The sequence below is a fragment of the Protopterus annectens genome, chromosome 11.part0, assembly GCF_019279795.1.
Source record: "Protopterus annectens isolate FY-2018-M chromosome 11.part0, PAN1.0, whole genome shotgun sequence".
Classification (NCBI taxonomy): Eukaryota; Metazoa; Chordata; order Ceratodontiformes; family Protopteridae; genus Protopterus; species Protopterus annectens.
Window position 1 is genome coordinate 883,998,472 of NC_056745.1, and position 15,051 is coordinate 884,013,522.

At 40.4% G+C, this 15,051-nt stretch overlaps 1 protein-coding gene across 1 annotated transcript in view; it reads right to left on the reverse strand.

The window, feature by feature from the left end:
* The window catches only part of PPM1H (protein phosphatase, Mg2+/Mn2+ dependent 1H), a 1,767,842-nt gene that overhangs the window by 627,880 nt on the left and 1,124,911 nt on the right, over positions 1-15,051 (reverse strand). The gene's annotated exons all lie outside the window — the stretch shown is intronic.

Consider the following 15,051-nt stretch of genomic DNA (forward strand, 5'->3'; position numbering starts at 1 on the left):
GAAAAGTGTTCACTGAGTCTCCATTTTGAAGTATGCATGCAGTCGTCATAGGGAACAGAAATATACAAGTTGCTGGAGCTTCAAGTAATCCTATAATCAAACTTGTTATGTTTTACCACTTCAGAAATGACGACATCATGACTATCCAAACTGTTTATTAACTACAATGATATTAAACAACCACACCTGCATTTCCACTGTAGTTACCGCCTTCAGCTTGGGATGGGGCTTGGAATACATTTACACCTTCACCTAGGAGGGTATAGTTTGCCTTGGTGACATTTTTTAGTCCGATTTCACCCTCTTGAGTTCTGGTGTTAGTGTCAGTTCGATGGTGACTGATCTGTTGTCAGTTTTTACTAATGAGGGTCCAACAGTTGCAGCAGTGCACCTGTTTCACATGTTGGTGAGAACCAGATCTAAAATGCTTGCTCTTCTTGTCGGGGTATGGACAATTTGCTCCAGAGCATTTGAAGTCACAAAATCAAGGAACTTTTGTGCTAGCGAGCTTGGGCTAGAGTTGTTTTCCCATTTGATGGTGGAATAATTGAAATTCCCCCATAACCAATGTGTTCGATAAAATTTGGATTGTCTTCAGTTTGGTGACTTGAATTAACAATGATACAGCAGAAATCAAAAACCTAGCCAGGTAGCATCAAAGATGATGAAAGTGCATTAAGCCATCACTGTCATGGGATTAAAGTAGCATAATTTTAGTATATTTCTTTACTTTGTCAAAAGAGCTTGTAGACTTAGTTGTTCTGTTTAATTATGGGTTCCAATTATATAATCGAAGACGCAATCCTTCGAATGCATCTTGATCGAACTTGAAAGCACAAAACAGCAAAATAGCGAAACGGCATACAAGTGATTTCTTTCCCTGGGAAAGAAATTGCTTGGCCACCTCCATTACTTTGCCATTTTCCTCACTGTAGTGCGATCTCGGAGTTGGTATATTTAAGTAGGGGGAGTTTGGGGGGCACAGCCCCCTACATCGGGGGAGGGGGTGTAATGTTTTGAAGTTTTTATTTATTTATTTTTTGTGGAACAGCAATTCTTTTTCCCTGGGGAAAAAAATTGCTGTTCTAAGTGTTCAGGATTGTAAGCTTTCGCTTACATGGGGTCGATAAATCAGGGTTCACTTTTTTAAGTGTTCTCTGATTTAATATAGACCCTTAATTACAGATGTGTTTGGCTCAATATGCAGTGTGTACTCAAAGTCTAAGGAATAAATAATGTCTCTGACCCGTTGACCAACATGCTACCAATCTTCACACTGAAATGCCCACCAGTATCAATGTTGCATATAGGCAACCCAAATCATAACTAGAAACACTGCTAGAGAAGTATGAAGAACCTTTAATAACATTTTCTTATTAAAAAAAAAAAGAAAGGCATCATAACTTCTTCCACAGCAACACAAAGATCTTACTGACAAAAAGTCAGACAGGTGAACGTGAAATAATGCCTTATGTAAAGGGTTCCATGACACCTAACCCCATGCTTCCCACCGCTCCTCTCCCATACACATATCACAGTGCCCCCACCCCTGGTTCCTCATCACGGCCTCCCCTTATAATCTAAATTATATATTTTTAACCTTTTCTGACATTTTTTATATTATTCTTCAGATTAAGAAAATTACTGCAGACAACTTGGAGAAATCCTTCAGCTGCAAGAGACAAATTACAGGGAGCAAATACAGACAACAGTACAATAAGAGGTAAAAGACCCAAGACCATACATCTCAAATGTCCCTGATTTTGCAGAATACTCATGATGTTTTAATCTTACCTTTGACCTGTCCCTCATAACTTCTCAGGTAATCAATGGTGATTACTGTTGCCAATAATGGAATAGTTTACACTTGCATTACTATTGTTTAGAAAACACATGCTGATGAAAAAAATCTTATTTTAATTGCATCAAAGTGCCATATAAAAAACAAAATGTTTTATTTTTCATTTGTATGCTCAAATGTTTGGATTGTAATTAATGTCAGTATTTAATGACAGGTAATTCTAACATTATTATAAAAAAATTGAGTGTTAAAGTCCCTGGATATTTTACTTGTAAATCAAAATCTGTTATTTATTTAGGGATTTGTACATTGTGCCCAGCATATTATGTAGGCAGAAAGTACAGTTGTGTACACTTACCATAAATGTAGATGTTCCAGTGTATTCACTGTTGCAGTCATCACACTTGGGTTATCTGCCTGCAGGTAGCCCTCAGTCGGCCTGAATACCAGAGTCTAGTGATTTCTGCGTCGGATGCGGTCACCTCTTCCATGACGTTAGGGTATAAAACATGCAGCCAATGCCATTACATCAGTTTTTCTTGCCCCAGATGTCAGGAGCCCCCAAAACAGGAAGCAATTACATGGTGTGGAACACCTGCAGTAAAAAGTAAATACCAATACCAATACCCCTGAAAGGGGTGAGTAATAGCCATAGAGAGGAAAAAGAGAGAGAGAGAGAGAGAGAAAGAAACCAGGGGGCTGGAGGGAGGGAAACCAGGACTGCAACAGTGAATACACTCGAACATCTACATTTATGGTAAGGGTATATAACTGTACTATGTTGCAGTCATCACACTTGGGTGGATTCCCAAAGCTGAAGAAGGGTGGAGGCAGTCAAGAAGAGTTAGGGCTGGCTAGTATGCCTTGCAGGACTGCTGTTGCAAAAACCTGCCCTGGATTTGGAAAAGAGAGGCAGGTGGTAATGCTTGGTGAAGGTGAGTACTGAACTCCAGGTAGCAGCTTCCAGGATGTCCCTGGTAGGGACTCTCCTGAGAAATGCTGTAGAGGTAGATGTTGCCCTAGTGGAATGTGTTCTGACCCCCTGAGGGGTTGGTTTCCCATGGTGCTTGTAGCAGAAATGGATGCAGTGTGCTATCCATTTGGAAATTGTTTGTTTTGAAATGGCCTTGCCCTCTGCCCCAGGTTGCAAAGCTGACTAGTAACTGGTCAGATTTTCTGAAGGGCTTATTCCTATCAAAGTAGAACCTGAGCTGTCTCTGCACGTCCAAGGAGTGCAGGATCCTTTCCCCTTTATTTTGAGGATTAGGGAAGAAAGTTGGCAAATAGATGGATTGGTTGAGAGCCACACTGGACACCACTTTAGGCATGAAGGAAGGGTTAGTCCTGAGAGAAACCCTGTCAGCATGGAAAATAATGAAGGGTTCCAAAGCCATAAGTGCTCGTAGCTCAGACACTCTTCTAGCTGAGGTGATGGCTAGAAGCAAGGCTGTTTTCTAAGAGAGGAATTTTAAGTCTGCTGACACAGCAGGTTCAAATGGGGGGGGAAGTGTGAGCTTTTCCAGTACAAAGGTAAGGTCCCAAGCAGGGGTGGGTGCTCTCCTTAGTGGCCTTAAGTTGTTTGCCCCTCTCAGGAACTGTTTGATAAGAGGGTGTGAGAAGAGAGGTGGCTCAGTGTTGTAATGAGCCGAAATGGCTGAGGCATGTATCTTAATGGAGGAGAAGGACAGGCCTTTGTGGAGTAGATCTGCTAAGTAATCCAGGATTAGAGGCAGGGAGGGAAGAGTTGTGTCCTCTCCTTTAGATAGAATCCAGAAGCAGAACCTTTTCCACTTATCAGCATATGATTTTCTTGTACTGGGTCTTCTGGCTTTAAATATGACATCCAGCACCTGCTTGCTTAGGGTTGCTGGGGGAGAATTCAAGGAATAAGCCAGGCTGCAAGATTTAGGGTTTGCAGTTGCGGATGCAAAATCTGTCCCTCCTACTGAGAGAGCAGGGTTGGGTTCTGGTGTAGGTGCCAGGGTGGCACCGGTGACAGGCTGTGCAGGAGTGGGTACCTGTGCTAGCATGGCTAGTCCGGGGCAGTCAGAATTGTCCTTGGTCTGTCCTGTCTTATCTTGAGTAATACTCTTGAGTGAAGGGGCAGAGGGGGAAAGGCATAGATTGAGAAATTTACCCACTGAAAAGATAGGGCATCCACTTTCCAGGCCCTGCTGTGAGGATTCCTGGTGCAGAATTTGCTGAGATGGTAGTTGTAGGGGGAGGCAAAGAGATCCACCTCAGGCATCCCCCATTTCTGAATCAGAAGGTTGAAGGTGCTGGGCTCCAATTGCCACTCGTGTGTGTCTAGGAAATTTTTGCTTAAATCGTCTGCCAGTGAGTTTTGTTTGCCTGGCATGAATTGAGCTTGCAACTGGACTTGCATGTCCACGGTCATGTGCCACAGGGCCATGGCTAATCTGCAAAGTGGGTTCCCCCCAGCTTGTTGATGTACCACATGACTGTGGCGTTGTCTGTTTTTATTAACAGTTGTCCTGGAAAGAGTACGGATCTGAAAGCTGTCAGGGCATTCTGCACAGCTAGCATCTCTTTTTGGTTGATGTGCAGATGAATTTGACTTGGGGCTCTAGTGGCCCTGAATGCATTTGCCGTCCATGTGAGCTCCCCAGGCATAGTCTGATGCATCTGTGGTTAGGGTCTGTGCGGTGTGGGGTTGAGAAAAGGGCAGTCCCTTGTTGTGGTAGCATGTTACTGCCCACCAAAGGAACTCTGTCCTTAGAAAGGGTATGATAGGAATGACTGTTTCCAGGTCCTGAGAATGTTGGCACCAAAGACTTTTTAAGTACCATTGAAGTTTCCTCATATGCAGTCTTGCATATGGAATTAGCAGTATACATGAGGCCATGAACCCTAGGGCCTGCAGAATTTTTCTTGTAGATAGCTGGGTTCTGGTGGCCATTTGTTGGAAGTAGGCTGTCAGATAGACTTGTTTTTCTGAAGTGAGGAATGCCATCTGGGATGTTGCATCCGAGCTTGCTCCCAGGAATACAATCTTTTGACTGGGTACCAGTTTTGATTTCTTTTCATTGATGGTGTACCCCAAGGAAGTGAGAAGGTGTTTCACAAATGTCAGATGCTGCAACAGCAATTCCTATCTGTCCGCCTGAATTAGGCAGTCATCCAAGTACGGGTAAATTTGGATATTTTATTTATTTATTTATTTATTTTACATTTGTTAACCAGGATAGTCCAGCTGGATATATGTCCATTTACAGTGGAGGCCCGGGGAGAAAAGCTCCAAGGAGACAATTTTTACAGAACATACAGACAAACTTGGGTACATATTTCATCTAGATCCATAAGGGTATCTAGTTATTGACACTTATAGGTATAAACTACAGATACTTATAGGTATAAACTACAGACAGATACATTTTACAATAGTCATTAAACAGTTTTACATTGTTCATACTAACACTGTTATATGTATGTTATCATACCTTTGATGTGGTGTACATTTATATGCAAGTAACAGATAGGACTCTAGTTTAGAACAATGGTTACAATAGTACTGGAGTGGATCCGGCATTAGTCTGGAGTTGAACAGGGACATAACCATTTGTTGCTGAGGTAGTTGTAGATAGCTTTTTTAAATGTAGGTAGTGAGGTAATCAGGGATAAGGATGTAGGCAGGGAGTTCCAGATTTTGGCCACATAAGAAGAGTAAAGGGAGTCTCCAGCATGGTTGTTGGATCTAGTAACAGTTAACTGTAATTTGTCAGTTGAGCAGAGTTGCCTAGGACAGGAATATTGTTGGACAATGTTAGCCATTGAGGGTGATGTATTTTGTTGATGGAGTATCTTGTGAGTAGTAACCAGCTGATTATAAATAAGTAAGTTAGGTAGTTCCATCCAGCCCAATTGCTTTAGGTTTAGGCAGTGATGTGTTCTGTAGGAGCTGTTGTTAGCAAATTTGGCTATCTGATTGTAGCAGGTTGTCATTTTATTGATTTCTGTTTTGGATAAGTTAATCAAGATGGGTGAGGCATACAGTAGTGTTGAGAGAAGGTGTGTACGTGCAATTGTAGTTCTAGCATTATGGGTCAGGAATGCTTTATGTTTGTAGAGGCTACCTAGCTTTTTGTTAGTATTTTTAATGGCCAGATTGATGTGTACATCAAATTTGAGCTTATTGTCAATAGTAATACGTAGTAGTTTTGTCTGGGCTTCAGGCGATATAGGGGTACCATTATTAGAATGGACAGTAAAGGTGCAGGTGGGGGCAGTAGTAGTTGAGGGATGAAATAGTAGGAGCTTGGTTTTTTTGGGGTTAAGTATCAAGCCATTTTTCTCTGCCTGCAGTATGCAATGGCTGGAGCCAGGCATTTTGTGAAAACTCTGGGCGCAGTAGATAAGCCAAAGGGAAGTGCAGAGAACTGATAATGCACAGATCCTGCCCTGAAATGTAGATACTTCCTGCATGACTCCCTTATGGGGATCTGCAGAAAGGCTTCTTTTAAGTCTAGGGTGACTAACCAGGCATCCTTGGCTAGCGTAGGAAGAAACTGTTGTAGGGTAAACATTTTGAATTTTGGCACCATCAGGAAGGTGTTGAGAATTGAAAGATCCAGGACTGGGAACCAAGAGCCCTCTTTCATGGGTACCAGGAAGAGTCTGGAGTAGAATCCTTGACCCCTCTGTTCTACTGGAACTAAATAGCTCTGATGTTGAGAAGGGAAGCTACTTGGCTTTGAGCCTCTGCCCACTGGTTTGGAGGAAGGTCTGGAAACCCGCTTGGGGTTGGCAGTGAATGGAAATAAAATTTGTACCCCTGGGATACAATGTTGAGGACCCACTGGTCCTGTGTGATGGACATCCAATTTTCTGCATGAAGGGAAAGGTTTCTTCCTAGGGGCACAAGCAATTGGGCAGGGCTGGGGAATGGAGTAATGAAGTCATTGTGAATTTTTTCTGTAAGGAGGTGGCTTACCAGTCCCTGCTTTAGGGATGGGAGCACTCCATTGCTTAGATCTTTGCATACCCTGAGACTGTAGTCTGGGTGGTCTGTTTCTCATGGGTCTGGTTTGAGAAGGCCTGGAGGGGGCTGGAAAGGATCAGTGTTTTGAAGGGCAATGCCTACTAAATCTAGGGGGTCACACTTCTTTAACAGTCTGCATAGACTTAGCTTTTTCTTCCATCTTTTTAAGAACCTAGTCTGCTTTGGTGCCAAACAAACTGTCCTTGTTCAAAGGAGCGTCTAGTAACTTTGATTTGACATGGTCTGGCAAGGTCTTCTCCTTGAGCCAAGCATGTCTTCTCAGTACAGATCCAGTGACTGCTGCCTGGCAAGATGCTTCTAGGGCATCAAAGCCACACTGCAAAGTATGCTTACAGAGTGCATAAGCTCCTGCTATTCTTTATTTTCTGCACAATTTTCTGCACAGTCTGTAAAGGTTGCCACTTTTTGTTTAATAAGTTCCATAATATGTTGCTGGTACTTCAGCATGTGAAACTGACAATCCAATGCCGTAATAGCAAGAGTTGCAGAGGTATATACCTGCTTATCCCATCTTTTCAAAGCTCTGGAATCCCTGTCCGAAGGGGTGGGATTCTTGGCTGTAGTAGCCTTGATACCTTTAGGCCCCTGGGAAATGATCTCTGGGTCAGCAGTAGGATTCTTGAAAAGAAATTTGTGAGTGTCAGGTACTCTGTAGTACCTGTCTGGTTTCCTAGGAGCAGGAGGTATAGCGTCAGGAGTAAGACTGAATTCCATAAAAACATCATCAACAACATTCAGGACCGGGGGTATTGCTAAAGGTCTGTGCTGAGGCAACTCTAGGAATTCTCTTAGTCTATTTTTGGACTGAAGATAGTTTTGGCATTCCCAGTGGAAATGCTCTCTTAAGGTATGCAAGGTTTCACCAAAAGAAAAATAGTAAGGAGGGGAGGCAGAGGGAATGGATTCCTCTGCATCTGAATCCTCATAAGCAGATAAGGGCATGTCTTCATAATCAGAAATCTCAGAGTCTTCGGACTCCTGGTCTGTAGAAGCTGTAGGAGACTGGTCTCTTTTTCTCTTAGCAGGGGAAGGCTGACTTCCCCTAATCAGCATAATAAGTTCTTCTGCCATTCTAAGCATTTGTTTTTGTGGCATGGGGGCAGGTGCATGCACTTTGCTCATCAGTTTTCTAGGCGTAGTGCATACTCTGGGCCTAAGAAACTCAGTAGTTTTGGTTAAAAAAGAAGTTGTGGGTTTGAGTCGAACATCGGTTGAGCAAACAACTGCCTCAGAAGCTGGTGCCTGCACAGCGGCTCCAGCTCCAGACCCATCCAAGGTAGAGACATCCGCAGGTTCCATAGTTGAAGAAGAGTCTCGTGGCATACCAGACTCCGAATGGGTCTCAGTAGAGGCCTGCGAATCCACTGAAGCGGGCATCAGGGGCTGCGAAAGTGCCTCACTGAGTACCGGCGGACTGGTGACTAGCTTAACAGAAGCGTCGTCAGCAGCTTCGAACGTATGTGATCTGTCTCTGTCTTTATCCTTACTTTTTTTGGAATATTGGTAGTTGGATTGCTTACTGAAGCCATTTCAGAATACGGAGATCGAGAGCGAAAGAATTTAGTGACAAAGAGAGCCCAACAACGACTGGTTTGGGTGTTAAACAAGGCACAAAACCGACAGTGAGGTATGTCATGGTCTGGGCCTAAACAGGTGATGCAGCAAGAGTAAAAATCTCTGTGAGGTATTTGCTTTCCACAGGCAAGACTTTGTTAACTTTTTCTGACATTGGTTAGAGCAAGAAAAAAGGATCCCCAATGGGGTACTTAGCTTTAGAATACTTCAGGATCATTCAATTCGTAAACGGAAATTCAGGTAGCGGCTGACCGGCACTTGTGAACTGCTTCTGCTTTGGGCTCCTCAGCAAGAATGGCTGATGTAATGGCATTGGCTGCCTGTTTTTATACCCCTGACGACCTGACATCAGTCCTGGAGCGACAGCATCCGACACAGAAATACTAAGTCTCTAGTATTCGGGCCGACTGAGGGCTACCTGCAGGCAGAAAACCCAAGTGTGATGACTGCAACAGTGAAACACGAAGAACATCTATGCATTACAGAATTTATGAACATTTGTATGCTACAGATGTAAGAAATGCTAAGAATGCCCTTTGTGAGCATCACATGGTGTGTGGATGTGAGTCTTCCTTCAGGTTTTAGTCATAGAAGTTAAAGACTTTTGTCTAAGACTTGATGCTGATGAGTTGGACTGCAGGGAGTTTTGCTGGCAGTTGAGGTTGGATGCTTGCAACCCCACAAGGTTGAATAACAAAGGCAGTTTTACATTTTTTTTTTAAAAGGAAAAAACTCTTAACGCTAACTTATTAAGCAAAGTGATTTGAGTCATGTGACTTTAATCTATTTAATGAAGTCTGAACATGATTTTCTTTCAGTCTGATGAAGTCTTTGTATAAAACAAAGAACTTACTGAATGAATGTGTTTTAATCCATTTCATTTGCTTTGCATTAAATGTGTGTTACATTAGTTTTGATTTTGTTTTATGTTTGCAACTTTAGTGTTCTGTTTTTTTCTACTAAAACTACTTTGCACTTTTGTTTTACATGAGCTGTTGACAGACTACTCAGTGTGTGACTCTGTAGTTAAAACAAAACCTGTGCATTCAATTTAGATCCGCTGAGATACAAAACAGGGATGTTAAGTTTTACATAGGAGAGAACTGCAACATTGTATACAATGTTACAAAAGTAATAGACAAAAACATAAGGACTGGAGGGTGGGAGTTCTAGGTTCCACTTCTCATTAAAGATTAAAAATCTGATAATGTACCTAGCATAATTGTTATAAACAATCCTGACCCTGTTTCTTATGTGTTGAACTGAATCATTTTGTAGATTAGTGCAGAAAAGCACTGTGCACAGAGTGAAGACAGAGTCATAACGGCAAGACTTGCATAGCAAAATGTACAAAGTGTGGTGAAGAGGGCATTTTTGGTTGTTTGTGAAAATCAAGATAATATTTTTTGTGATGTATAAAATAAAAATGAACAGCTGTTATAAGCACAATAAAGAATGGAAAAGGAATACAATTCAGCGTAAATGAGACTGAGAAGAGAGGGGAAAAGAGCAGGATGTACAAGAAAAAGTGGTTAAACTGAATGAGAAATTACAGTTATTTGACATAGACTTTATTAGCATAAGTAATGCATAAGAAAACTGAAGTGCCAGAAGAATGAATGTTGTGTCTTTCGGCTTATCCCAGTTAGGGGTCGCCACAGTGGAACTCCGGTCCGCTAATGTTTGGTAGTGGATTTTTACGTGCCGAGTTACCAGCCCTGACGCACAACTTTCAACGAAGGCACGCTCATTCACGCACGTCTCCACACAGAAGACGCTCCAGCAGAGAATCGAACGCGACAACGTCTTGCTGTGAGGCGACGACTCTACCGCAGCACCACTGATATTCTGAGGAAAATGGTGGAAGGGACAAAATGCACAAAGAATATGATGAAAATCTACAGTAAAACAAAGGTGAAAGAGAAAAGTAAAGGTAAGGGATAATTTAAGTTTGAGTAACATAGATGTAAACAGTATTAAAACTAATGTGAGATGACTTTTAGCCTTAACTGATTTGCAAATATGGCATGCAATTTGAGATGTTTATAGGTACAAAATGTACTTCTGAATATAAAAGAAACCAATGTAACAGGGAAAGATGTGGAATGGACTTTGGGAACTGAAAGTAGATATAAAGACAAAATGCTGCAGTAATAAAGCCTGGAAGGTGTGTAGAATAAGTGATATGAAAATTACAAGTGGGCTGATAGTGATAATGATTGTGATTTTATGCAAGTACAAATACAGTGCAAGAGTTTGTAGAGCCTCTGGTTTTGCAAAGAAATAGGAGGTCAAATAGGTCAGGGTCTGAAATTCATGGCTACTGGCTACTCATTAGAGAGAGAGAGACATGCTATCCTATTTGGGTAGTTGAAGGATTTAAGACGTTTAATTTTCTTGATTAAAAAATCTTTGAGGCCTCTCCAGTTAAGTTATATGCTTGAATTTCTACATGCCAAAGGACAGATTCAATGATGGATCTGACAAGGAAAGAGTACGGGGGTAGGTTGACTTCTTTGGATGTTGAAGATAATACCTCTGGTAATTAACTAGGCCAGATAGAAGAATTTCCTGACTATTGTGAAAACATGATGATCAAATGAGAGAAGAGATAACCATATAAGTACCTAGGACTCTTATAACCGTATCTGCCTGGAGAGGAGTGCCATTTATAAAATATGAAATGGGAGCAACTTTTCTGCCAAATGCTACTATAATGCACTTTTTCCATTTAACCTGAAACCATTCTTGACACACCATGTACGTGCATATTCCAGCTCTTGCCAAAGCCATTTTGTGTCAGTGGATGAGTGGATGACAGTGTCCAGATTGCAGTTATCAGCAAAGTTGGCCACCCACACTTCTGGGATATTGGCTTGGATGTCTGCAAAATAAATGACAAACTTGACAGGGCCTAGAACTGATCTCTGTGACACCCCACTAGTTTCAACTTTACATTCAGAGATATAAACAGCAACTTTCATAGCTTGGGATCTGTTGGATAGTCAATATGCAATTCAGTTGGCAGTGTATGGTTATACATTAAGCTTGTCTAACTTTCCAGTAACACCAGCATGGGGGATAGTGTCAAAAGCCTTGGCCAAGTCAAGATAAGCAGTATGCTCAGAATGACCACTGTCTACACTCCCTGCAACACATCCAAGATGATTACTAGGTTCAGGAGACAGAACATGCCCTTCACAAAACCAAACTGATTGGGATCTTTATCAGTTAAGCTGCATATGCCTGCAATAACTGAATTCTGCTAAGATACATTCCATGAGTTTGCATATAAGGGTGGTGAGGCTGATGGGTCTTCAATTATCTGAGTCTGTACAGGGGCTACTCTTTGCAGGAGAATCACAGCGGCTGTTTCCCAGTCATCAAGAACAAACCCTGTAGACAGGCTGGGGCCGAACAGTTTAAGAGAAGGCTCGGCTCACATATTACATGCCTGGCACTGATGAGAATGCAGCCTTGTATGTTGTCTGGTCTCATAGAATTATTATTTTTAGCTTTTCAGAGGGATTCTAAGACTTGTTCTATGGTGATTTTAGGGGGAAGCTAAATTTTCAGGGATACTGGAAGCAACAATGTGGGTGGGAGGGTAAAGTCAGGGTAATATTAAGGATGAGATCAGCGTACCGTTAGACATTATTCATTAATTTTCTGACATTAACTGAAGAAAGACTTACAGTTTCTTTTGAAATCTGTAGCAACTTTAAGTTCCTACTCTGCTTTACATTTTCTAATACTGTTTTTAAGTTATTTGCTGGCATGCTTCAGTGTAGTCTTGAGGTATGGAGAAGTGGATTTCTTTCAGTTTTTCATTATGTTCCTTCTTTTGTTATACCATTTATTAATAACGGGAGATCCAAAAGAGTAGTTTATTCCTGGATTTACTATTACATTCAGGATGAACAGGTATTGAATTTTCAATGCAACTGTTCAGATGCTGGTAAAAGTCAGAGGTGAATGCAGCAGCATTCTCAGATAGGTCAATTTGCAAAGGATTGTACATAGGTCTTCTACAAGCTGAAGAAGGTTTGCCTCGCAAAAGTCCCTAAAGGTAGTCTCATTTGGTGTTGGGGTGGTACCACTAGAACTGACAGAGAAGACGACTGATTTGTGGTCAGATTTAACCAGGGTTGAGGCGATGCTGTGTAAGGTGCTGGTAGGAGCTACGATGGTAAGGACAAAGTCAAGGATATTAGATCCCCTAGTGGGTGGTTTTACAACTTGCTCCAATGCATTGGTATTAATGAAAACTAGGAATCAATGACCATAACTATTTTTCAATTGTGACATTCAATACTTGAGGAATGTTCTTTTTGAAAAAAAAAAAGAGGAGACAGACTAAACAAGAATGGGACGGGAGATGGCCAATGAATTTAAATAACTAGTGGCAATGTTTTATGCAGAAAGAATAAAGTATAGATTAAATAAAAAATGGAAATGGGGAGAATATGAAATATGTAGGCTTGACACTAAACAGAAGGAAAATAAAAAGGTAAGAGGGAAAGGCTAGGAAATACGTATTTTAATTAAGAAGGGATACATGTACAGGGCATTTACTTTAGCAAACAGGACAAAGTAAAGTAAGAGTGAGAAGAAAGGCATGCAAAGGTAAAATCAAGGAGAATTTTTCCCTTAAGGAAGAAAGTGTATCTTATTAACAGTGTTATGCAATGCATGGTGAGTTATCTCAGCAGCGTATACATGACTCAAAGAACAGAGAAACAACTGACACAAGAAGGATTTTTTTCTGGGGTTATGTTTAAATTTGATTAAAAGTGTCAATATCTATGAGCAAGAGAGATTTGGGGGTTACTTAATACTTTAGCCCATCTGGCATATTAACGTTTTATTTTGAATACATTTTTTCACAGAGAAAGACATTTATTAAAATGTTGTACCTCATAAATATTTATCTTCTGGGAAACATATTAGCCAAAAAAAGAGAAATATACAGTAACTGGAACTATCGATTTGATACGTAAAACTTTAACATAAAAAATTAATATAGATTCTACTGAAAACAAAAGAAAAGACTGGTATAGAAGGATTGAATTCTGTTTTGTAGATGTCTATGAGGGTTTCAGTTAAGAACAGACATAGGAGACAAAACAAATACAGGTACATGTGTGAGGGATTTGATTTTTAAGTTCTCTTTTTCTAAGCAAATTACCAGTCAAAGCATAAATGAAATTTAAACAAAAAAAGAGGGTATGCATTGAATATAAGTGCATAAACGAAGAAACTGCTATTCATGTGTTTAAAAGAGTGTAAAAAACAAAAATTGTTTGAAATGTTATAACAAAATATTTTTTACAAGAATGTTCCATTGATATGAACATAGAAATAATAGTGTACAATATCTCTGAAAACCGGACAACAGGAATGGAAGTTTAAACTGGGCAAAATAACGGCTATAAGTTTATGTTTTTTAAAGAAAGAAAAAGATATGCTGAACTGCTATACAACAGATAGCAGAATTTGGAAAAAAAAAACTGAAAAAGAAATTTTGGCAGTGGCAGAAAGAGTGGGGAGATAAGTCGAGAATTTTTTCAAATACTTATATATGCAAATAATTTATTATTTTTTTTTACGTATACAAATATAAAGTAGGGTAACCATTTGAAATATTGACAGTTGCTAGACCAAGTCCCAAAATATGGAGATTGAATGGTTGAAAGATCGGACTTGCACATACTAAGCCCAAAATGCCACTTCTCGAAATATTCCCTTTTCTCTGAGGTATGACTATCTCAGAGATGGTGTGTATGTATATATATATATATATATATATATATATATATATATATATATATATATATATATCTATATATATATATTTATGAAAAAATTTGTCTAGGGGTTGACCTTACTTGAGGGGTGAGGAGGGCCTGCCCCCATAAAAAGACGTTTTAAGAAGAAGAGTGATTTTTCAAGATTCTCTCCTATGTTTCCAGTCTTTTTTTTCAGCATGTCAGCATCTGTATTTCTAGTGCTGGCATAAAGTAGCAATAAAATAACCCCCATACTTGAATAGGTTTATAGAATCTTTTAACATCTGCCTAAACTACATCAACACAAGTAAATATGACCTTGACTTAATATCTCATCTGAAGGACAGCACAGTCATGAGTGCAACCCCCCCCCCCACCATGGTGTACTGTAGTGTTAGTATTGGAAAACAAATCTACGTGTACCTGGCATGGAAATAGAACCCACAGCCTTCATTTCTTTCAGGATCAAAGGCAAGTATGCTACCTGTTGAGCCAACGAGACTGTCTTTCATAGTAGAGTTTGCAGATGTGAAGATCCACTGGAAGAAGTAACAGCTGCAAACATCCCTGCCACTGATATCTTCTTAGACTGCTCATTCATCATAGGCATGGTCCTTTCTGATTTTTACTTCTGAAGGGGGATTTTATTATCAATTTATTGACAGGTGGGCTTTGAGGAATTGTGGGTTAACTTCAGGTAAAGAAAATGGACAATTCTGCTCCCTCTGGTTTATCATTAAGTTCATTGGATACTTAAGCATACAAGGACAACTGTTCCTGATATATAATGATCACAAAGAGGCAAAAGCGTTATCATTACATGACAACAACAGAATAGGAAGGGTCAACCTTAAAGACTATTTGCC